We start from the raw sequence: 9,210 nt of genomic DNA, 5'->3' as shown, positions 1-9,210 counted from the left end.
GAACCAGGAGAGACTATGGACTCTGAAAAACAAACTGAGTGTTCTAGAGGGGAGGGGAGTGGGGGGATGAGTTAGCCTGGTGATGGGTATTAAGGAGGGCATGTTCTGCATGGAGCACTGGGTGTTATATGCAAACAATGAATCATGGAACACTACATCAAAAACTAATGATGTAATGTATGGTGATTAACATAACATAATAATAAAAATAAATAAATAAATAAATAAGAAGGAAAAAAGGTAAAAGATAGAATGTATTGGAAAGAACAACAAGCAAGCAGGGTTAGAAGCCTAGTTCACTGTGTGATAGAGGGGGAAATTAAACAATCTCTCTAAAATTAACAGCATCTGGCGGCGCCTGGGTGGCTCAGTCGGTTAAGCGTCTGCCTTTGGCTCAGGTCATGATCCCAGGGTCCTGGGATCGAGTCCCACATCGGGCTCCCTGCTCAGCTGGGATCTTGCTTCTCCCTCTGCCTGCCACTCCCCCTGCTTGTGCGCGCTCTCTCTTTCTCTCTCTGCCTATGACAAATGAATAAATAAAATCTTAAAAAATAAATAAATAAAATAAAATTAACAACATCTGAGGTACATGTTTGACATGAAGATTAAATAAAATATATATGTAGATATGGCTAGGTCAGTAATTTGTTTCTTTCCTTCTCCTTTGAGTCTGCCTTCCTTATCTAAAATTTGACACAAATGAACTAAATATTCTCTGAATCCCTTGCCAGATCTAATATTCTCTGGAATGGCACCATTTTAAACATCACCTACAAGGGAAGTAATTTTGGGGTATAAATCAGTGAAAGTTTTGAGCAAGTGTAAAGTTTGTGCTAGCTTAAAAAATACTAATTAATTTATTCATTCATTAGTTTAGTATATATTTATTGACTACATTTTATGTGCTGGATTGGTAAGATACAAAGATGGACAAGGTAATGTTTTGTACGCTTAAGGAACTTACAGATTTCATGGGGTAGTGGTGTGAAAATTGTGAGTTATGAAATCATATGGTACTATGAAAAAAAAAAGTGAGTATGAGATACTATGGAACACAGAAAAGTAATGAACACAGCCTTAGAATGAAGATTTTCTAACAGAGGTGACATTGAAGCTGGGATTTGAAAAATGAAGGATTTTCACTGATGGATCCAAGGCATAAAGAACTTTCCTGGAAGAAACACCAGACCATAGGTACAGAGGCAAGGGAGGACATGATGTGTGGGAGAAGGATGCAGTGATTAAAGTGTTGGGTGCACCTGTAGATGAAAAATGAAACCTGGAGTTCTTTGCTCTGCAGAAAACTGGAATCCTCATCCTATAACTAATAAGGAACCATAAGAGTAATGAAGAAACATTGTTTTATTCAATGACCTTATTAGATCTTTGTTTTAGAAAGATTATAACTGACAGTGTAGAAGAGGAAATGATAAGAGAGGCTAAATAGCTAGTTTATTAGTTACTATGAATGAGAGATGTTGAGGATTGAATTAAGGCAGAAACAATGGAGGTAGAGAGGAGGAGATGGATTCAAGAGGTATTTAAAGGGTGGACTTTTTGAATACAGGTAGTGGAAGAGAGGGAGGGGATGTCACTTGACTACAAGATTTCTAATTTGAGCAATGGCAGTGGGTGGTGGGTAGGGAAATGAAAATAAGGAATACAAGTGGGTAGAGTTGAGGAAGGATAGAGGTGAAGTCAGCCTTGGATATATTGAGTTCAGATGTTGACTGGGTGGAGATGCCCAGGAGTCAGTAGTTTTTTATATTGCTTGATTGCCATTGCAAACTGTCTATTCATCTTCTCCATTAGACCTCCTCTATATCATCACAACAACACCAAATGGTTTCTAGGAACTTAATTATTCCTTTTTGTCCTTGGTGGGCACAAATAGGAGGACCCCCAGAGGTTCATCGGTTTTCAGGCCTCTTCTCCAGAATGGGGATTAGCAGGGACTAGCAGGCCTATGAAAGGGGCTATGCTCAGAGGGCTGGCAACATCAGGGTCAGAGGCTGATGCAAGTGTGTTCTAGGTATCTAAAGAGCTGTAAGTAAAATATTTATGTAGTAGTTTTAAAGCATGTACACAAATTATTTGAAACTTTTCCTATATAACTGGGAAACCTAATCTCTTCCCCTTGAATATAGTCTGGCTTTATTATATAACTAGTTTGTAGCAAATAGAAAGTGGCCGAAGAGAAGCTGTATGCTTTCTGAGGCTAGATCATAAATGGTGATATAGCTTTTACTAGGCTCTCTCTATCTCTCAGGACATTTGTCCTGGGACTCACAAGTTAATATATAAGAACTCCAGTAACCCTGAAACTGCCATACTAGAAAGACCAGGTAAAGAGTTCACATAGACCTACAGAAGCTAGGATTCTGATCACCAATTCTGACGTTCGGGTTATTTTGTTCTCCCATACCGCTAAGCAAGTCTGTGACATCAGCTGGGTGTCCTACAATTTAACTCAGTCCTGACACTACCCAGAGACAGCTTCGGATCCCACAGGTTAAGGGTTCAGTACTACAAGACTACCTGTCAGACGCCAATCACAAGTCCAGGCTGTTAACTGTGCTTCTCACCAACTGGCTGTAGGTCGGAGGCTCCAATGACACCCTCTTTGGGTTTGATTAATTTGTGGGAGCAGCTCACACAACTTATTATAAAAGGATGTAACTCAGGAACAGCCAGATGGGAAAGATGCATAGATCAAGGTATGTGGGAAGGTGTGTGGGGCTTCTGTGCCCCCTCCAAGTACACCACTCTTTCCCAAATCTCCCTGTGTACACCAGCCTGGAAGCTCTCCAAATCCTGTCCTTTGGGTTTTTATGGAAGCTTCATTACATAGACATGATTGATTAAATCCTTGGCCATTTGTGATTGAACTCAACCTCCAGCCCCTTTCCCCTCCCCAGATGTCTGGGGTGGGACTGAAAGTTGCCAACCCTTTAATCACAGTTGGTTCCCCTGGCAACCAGCCCCCATCCCTAGGTGCTTCATTAACATAACAAAAGACACCTCTATTGCTCTCATCACAGGAAATTCCAAGGGTTTTAGGTCCTCTGTGCCGGGAAAGAACTGGATAAGAACCAAATACATATTTCTCTTATTATAAATCACAGTATCACAGAAGCCCAATGGTGCCAGCTCACTGTCTGAGTTTTCCAGCATCAACTATCAGACATGTGAGAAAGAATCAACCATCAGATATGTGAAAAAGACTGCAGATGAGTCCAGCCCTTAACCTTTGAATTTTCCCAGCCGATGCTGTGCAGAAATAGAGCAGTTCTTGCCGAGTTCTGCCCAAATTGCAGTTTCATGAACAAAATAAATTTTATTATTATTTTAAACTACTAATTTTGGGGTGATTATATTATATTTGATAATTGAACACTACAAAGCCATGATCCATCATAATTTAACTTTAAGAACTATTTTACTTATTTGATACAGGGTCAACATTTATTCATTCTGCTCTCAGACTTTCCAAATGGTCCAAGATCTTAATCCATGCCAACTCATTGAAATCTCATATTCTGTTCTATTTTACAACACCAGCTTAACTCCTGGCTGCCTTTCATTCTTACACTTGCTTATCTACACTGGCCTTTCCTCAGCCTTTGGTCATTTGAAAGTGTTTTTAGATATTAAGCATGCTTGCTTATAAAGGATCTAGCCCAGATATTACTGAACATAATAAAATTATACTCACAGTCCATGCCAAACACCATTTATATTCTGTTCTCAAAAGAGCTGACAGAATGGTCCTTTTAAAACTTAAGTTAGATGGAATGTTATTAAAATTATAAGGGGGCGCCTGGGTGGCTCAGTCGTTAAGCGTCTGCCTTTGGCTCAGGTCATGATCCCAGGGTCCTGGGATCGAGCCTTGCATTGGGCTCCTTGCTCCACGGGAAGCCTGCTTCTCCCTCTCCCCCTCCCCCTGCTTGTGTTCCCTCTCTCTCTGTGCCTCTTTCTGTCAAATAAATAAATAAAATCTTTAAATAAAAAAAAAAGAAAATTATAAGGAAGAGAAAATACATTTATAAATGTGTTGTTCAAAGGTCAACTGTATTTTCTTAGCAACTGTCAAGTACGTAATATAGCATTAACCATAATCACCATGCTGTACATTAGATCCCCAGAACTTATTTATCTTATAACTGGAAGTTTATACCTTTGACCAACATCTTCCCATTTCCCCCACCCCCAACTCCTAGCCGCCAGCAATCTACCTTGTTTCTATGAGTTCAGCTCCTTTAGATTCCACATATAAATGATGTCATACAGTATTTTGTCTTTCTCTGTCTGACTTATTTCACTTAGCATAATACCCTCAAGGGCAGACCATGTTGTCCCAAATGGCAGGATTTACTTTTTTTTTTTCTTTTAAAGATTTTTTTTTTTTTTTTTTATTTGAGAGAGAGAATGAGATAGAGAGAGCACATGAGAGGAGGGAGGGTCAGAGGGAGAAGCAGACTCCCTGCCGAGCAGGGAGCCCGATGCAGGACTCGATCCCGGGACTCCAGGATCATGACCTGAGCCGAAGGCAGTCGCTTAACCAACTGAACCACCCAGGCGCCCTTTTTTTTTTTTTTTTTTTACTTAAGCACAGCTGCCATATAATATTGTATTAGATCAGGTGTACAACATGGTGACTCGACAGTTATACACATTAGGAAATGCTCACCACGATAAGTAGAGTAACCATCTGTCATCATACGAAGTTATTATAATATTATTAACTATATTCCCTATGCTGTATTTTTTTCATTGCCATGGCTTATTTATTTTATAACTGGAGTTTTGTATTTCTTAAATTTCCCTTTAACCTATTTCACCTATCCCCCCGACCCCCGTCCCCTCTGACAACCACCAGTTTGTTTTCTGTTTATGAGTCTATAGTCTATTTCTATTTTCTTGTTGTTGTTTATTTGTCCATTTGTTTGCTTTTTTTTTAGATTTCACATATAAGTAAAGTCGTATGGTATTTGTCTTTCTCTGACTTATTTCACTTAGCATAATACCCTCTAGGTATCCATGTCATCATGAATGATGAGATTTCATCCTTTTGTATGGTTCCGTAATACCCTTTTCTATATATATATATATATCACCTCTTCTTTATCCATTCATCTATCAATGGACACTTAGGTTGTTTTTATATCTTGGCTATTATAAGGGGGTGTTCTGGGCTGAATTTCACATCCCCCACCTCAAATTCATATCTTGAAGTCCTAACCCCCAGTACCTCAGAAGGTGACTATATTTGGAGACAGTTCTTTAAAGAGGTAATTAAGGTTAAATGAAATCCTTAGGGTGAGCCCTAATCCAATGGGACTGGTGTCCTTATAAAAAGAGAAAATGTGGACCCAGACACATACAGAGGAAGACCAGGTGAAGACACAGGAAAAGAGATAAGCCTTCAGAAGACCCCCACCATGCTGACACCTGTTAGCCTCCAGAACTGTGAGGAAATAAACTGCTATAGTTTAAGCCACCTAGTCCTTGGTACTTTTTTATGGCAGTCCTAGCAAACTCACACAGGAGGAGGACTGGGAAAGTGCTAAGCGTACTTACATGTCGATGGGTTTGACACAAGCAGGGAGAATGGACTGTGTGCCGAAGAGAGCTGGCAGGGATGATGCTCTCTTGAACCTCTCTGACAAGATCCTCTATGTTGTGTTTTGGGCTAGCAATTCTGTAGGGGCCTGTATATGGGAGGAAAGAGTGAGGTGAAATGAAGGAAAAGCTACTTAGTCTTCTCAGGAAACAAAAAGACTGTGTGTGTGTATGTGTGTGTGTGTGTGTGTGTGTGTGTATAAAACATTATGTTGACCTTATGTAACTTCAAGTTAAGTACATTTTCATCCTTTTTAACATTTTATTTGACTAGGTGAGAAAGGCCAGGTTGAAGAGAAAAAAAATTACTCTCAGGCTTTTGTGGTTAATAGAGAAAAGTATTTCTATCTCATTTAGGGGAACATAATTTTAATACTTAGGTGACAGAGAAAACTGACCAGATGAAGGCATCTTTGGTTCACAGTAAAACACAACTAGCTTTATTTTTTTCCTCTTATGATCAGATACACATAAATATTCAAAACAAAATTGTATGTGAAAGGAGGGTGCATAAGAATAATTAAGAAAGAACAGAATACATAACAGATGGTCTTTACCTAGTTCCAATTATCTCAAGATTGTCAGGCTTTTTAGAACTTGTACTGTTTATATCACACCCCAATTTGGTTGCAAAGTGGCCCTGCCCTCAGCTATCAGGTGATAAATCTGAAAGATTGAGGTCAGATGGGTTGGACTAGGTAGGCATGAGAGAGACTGTCATTAGGAAGCAAACACATAACTACAAACTCCCAAGTGCACTGTAACCTCACATTTGAGCTGGAAGGTTATTATCCATCTGGCTGTGTGCTCTGGGAATGAACTGAGAAGGACAGATTCATTTCCCCAAACAATTAAGTGAGAACCAACAAAGAGGCAGGGCACTAATATTCTACCAAAGGAAAAAAAAAATCGATCTTTTGAACATACGGATTATTTCCAACACTGACAGGTGCTTTGATAATAATACATCAATTTGAAGTAGGGGGGCAGATGGTAAGGATGGGCATCATTATTTCAAAATCTGAATGGCAAATAAAGTCTTACTTTAGTCAGTTTGGGCTGCTATGACAACATACCATAGACTGGGTAGCTTAAATAACACACATTTATTTCTTATAGTTTTAGAGACTGAGTGTCCAAGATCAAGGTGCCAGTATGGTCATGTTCTGGTGAAGACCTTCTTCCTGATTTACAGAGAGCCATGTTCTCATTGTACCCTCATATGGCAGGGAAAGAAGAAGAGCTCTGGTCTCTCACTCTAAGGACACTAATTCCATTTATGAGGGCTCCATCCTCATGACCTAATTAGCCTCCACAGGTCTCATCTCTAAATACCATCTCCTTTGGGTTTCAACATATGAATTTTGGGGGACACAAACATTCAGTCCACAGCAAGTCTTCACTAAGGCACCCGATAAAGTATGTATCCTGTCAACCTTCTACTATATGGAAGTCTGTAGATCCCTTCCTCTTTTTAGTCCCTGAAGTCATTCATGAGTATTGACTGTTTATTGACTGTCTCTCCCTCCCCTCTGTGGGAGAGAGCACTATTTAAAGATGCATATGACGGAATTCTGATCCTTTATGCACTTTAATTTGGGGAAAAGGTATACTTACCAAAGAAAAGTCTTCCATTCTTACTCCTTTCTTACTCCTCCTCCTCCAACTTCATCTCCACCTTTTTCCTTTGAAGCTATCAAGGATTATAAGATGCATTTAGCTTTCCTTTCTTACTTTCTTACTCCTCCTCCTCCAACTTCATCTCCACTTTTTTCCTTTGAAGCTATCAAGGATTATAAGATGCATTTAGCTTAATCATGCAGATTTATCATTACCCATTCAGTTAACATAGATTGGTTAGAAGATGTGCTCTTTTTCCTTCTTGGCAATTTCCAATAACACAACCTATTGCACCACATTGAGAAACCCAGTGTGACAAGAGAAACCTGGGACTTAACTCCTGATTTGCACTGACATCAGCCAACAGTCAGAATTGCTTCTGGGCCCAGTGCTCATTTCCATCTCTTCCTGGAAGCCAGTTATTTTACAAGAATGTAATTGCAGGTAAGTAGCTGGAAAGAAAACATTTTGGAAGGACTAGGCATATACAAATACCTGAAAAAAAGTAGGTAGTTAAGGGGAAATCTAGTTGCTATATTGGTCCAGAGGTATGTGTAGGTAAACATCTAGACATTTTATTACTTCAATTATCTTAATTACTGGAGAGTGGCAACTACTTATTTTCTTAGAGGAACGTGAGCTGGTGGCACATTCTTCGTCTAACAACACAGTTCCTTCTGGTGAGTATGGGGGTGAACTGCCTGCCATTGATCTTTCTTGGGCACTGGAAGGCACACCGGAAAATTACTTTAGAGCTTGTTTCTGAGAATAGAGGCCCTGATCAGTATGTTTTCAAGCATCAGGAAAGAGGAAGAGAAACTAATGTTTATTGAACTTTCATAACCAGACTTTGTGCAAGGTTTTTTTTACATAAGTATCTTATCTTTGTAATAATACCCCCCAAATACACGTTTGATTGAATCTTATTTTGCTTTTATGTAGGTCAAAAATAGTTGACTATTTCACAGGCTTCAGCCTAATATTATCTTTATTTTTAATGATGAAAACACATCAATTCACACTTGTTCTGTTTCCTATCTACTAAGCCCACCCTCTACCCAAGCTTCCCACTTTATAGCATAAAGCATTTGTTCTCAAACTTTAAAGGACAGGGCTTGTTAGAAAATAGATTGCTGGTCCTCAACCTCAGAGTCTCTGGTTTAGTAAGTCTGCAATGGGACCAGAGATTTTGATTTCTTTTTTTTTTTTTAAAGATTTTATTCATTTATTTATTTGAGAGAGAGAGAGAGATTGAGAGTGCATGTGACGGGGGAGGGAGAGAATCTCCAGCAGATTTCCAGCTGAGTGTGGAGCCCGATGCGGGGCTCGATGTGGCTCGATCCCTGGACCTGGATATCATGATCCCAGCCGAAACCAAGAGTTGGATGCTTAACCAACTGAGCCAGCCAGGCACCCCAAGATTTTGAAGTCCTAACAAATACCCAGATGCTGCTTCTGCTGCTTGTCTAAGATCACACTTTGGGATCCCCTGGTATAGAGGGATAGCATCCTCAAGAATGCACCTTTAAGACTTACTTCTTCCCCACATTGGTTCCAAAGCAACATTAAAAAATCCATATTTCCTTTAAAAATATTTTCCAAACGTGGCGTTGTCATTTTCACTTATCCTCAATTTATATTTCATTTATATATAATGCGTAAAACAGAAACTATATCACCTTAATTTTTAAAAGCCACAAAATTTTTCTGTTCATAGAACACAATTCCAGAAAAACTATATCATAGATGAAGTCATATCAAAAGTCTAAAATTTAAAGTGTTGGAAATTGAGGGGTGAAAAAGCAAATAAAGTTTGGTGGGTAGGTGGGATAATGCAGTGGAGATTCACACATCCAGTTTGAGGTCGTCCTAGAAGTTCTCTCCTCAGCTCCTTCCCCCTACTGAGATTCTGGGAGCCAAGTCCTGAGCCATGAATGATTCTCTCCACTCTATAGAAAAGGAAAGAGA

General features: G+C 39.4%; 1 long non-coding RNA gene across 1 annotated transcript in view; it reads right to left on the bottom strand.

Moving 5' to 3' along the window:
* The window catches only part of LOC115942865 (uncharacterized), an 8,104-nt gene extending 639 nt beyond the window's left edge, over window positions 1-7,465 (bottom strand). The window contains exons 1-2 of the long non-coding RNA XR_004077448.2: window positions 7,240-7,465; window positions 5,581-5,711 (exon numbers count right to left, since the gene is read on the bottom strand). This is a non-coding gene — a long non-coding RNA (uncharacterized LOC115942865). The remainder of the gene's footprint in view (window positions 1-5,580; window positions 5,712-7,239) is intronic.
* Window positions 7,466-9,210: the final 1,745 nt, after the last annotated feature.

Source organism: Leptonychotes weddellii, chromosome 5 (genome assembly GCF_054177405.1).
Source record: "Leptonychotes weddellii isolate Sample4059 chromosome 5, ASM5417740v2, whole genome shotgun sequence".
NCBI classification, from domain to species: Eukaryota; Metazoa; Chordata; class Mammalia; order Carnivora; family Phocidae; genus Leptonychotes; species Leptonychotes weddellii.
Note: the sequence above shows the minus strand (reverse complement) of the source record. Positions and strands in the feature narration are given on the sequence as shown.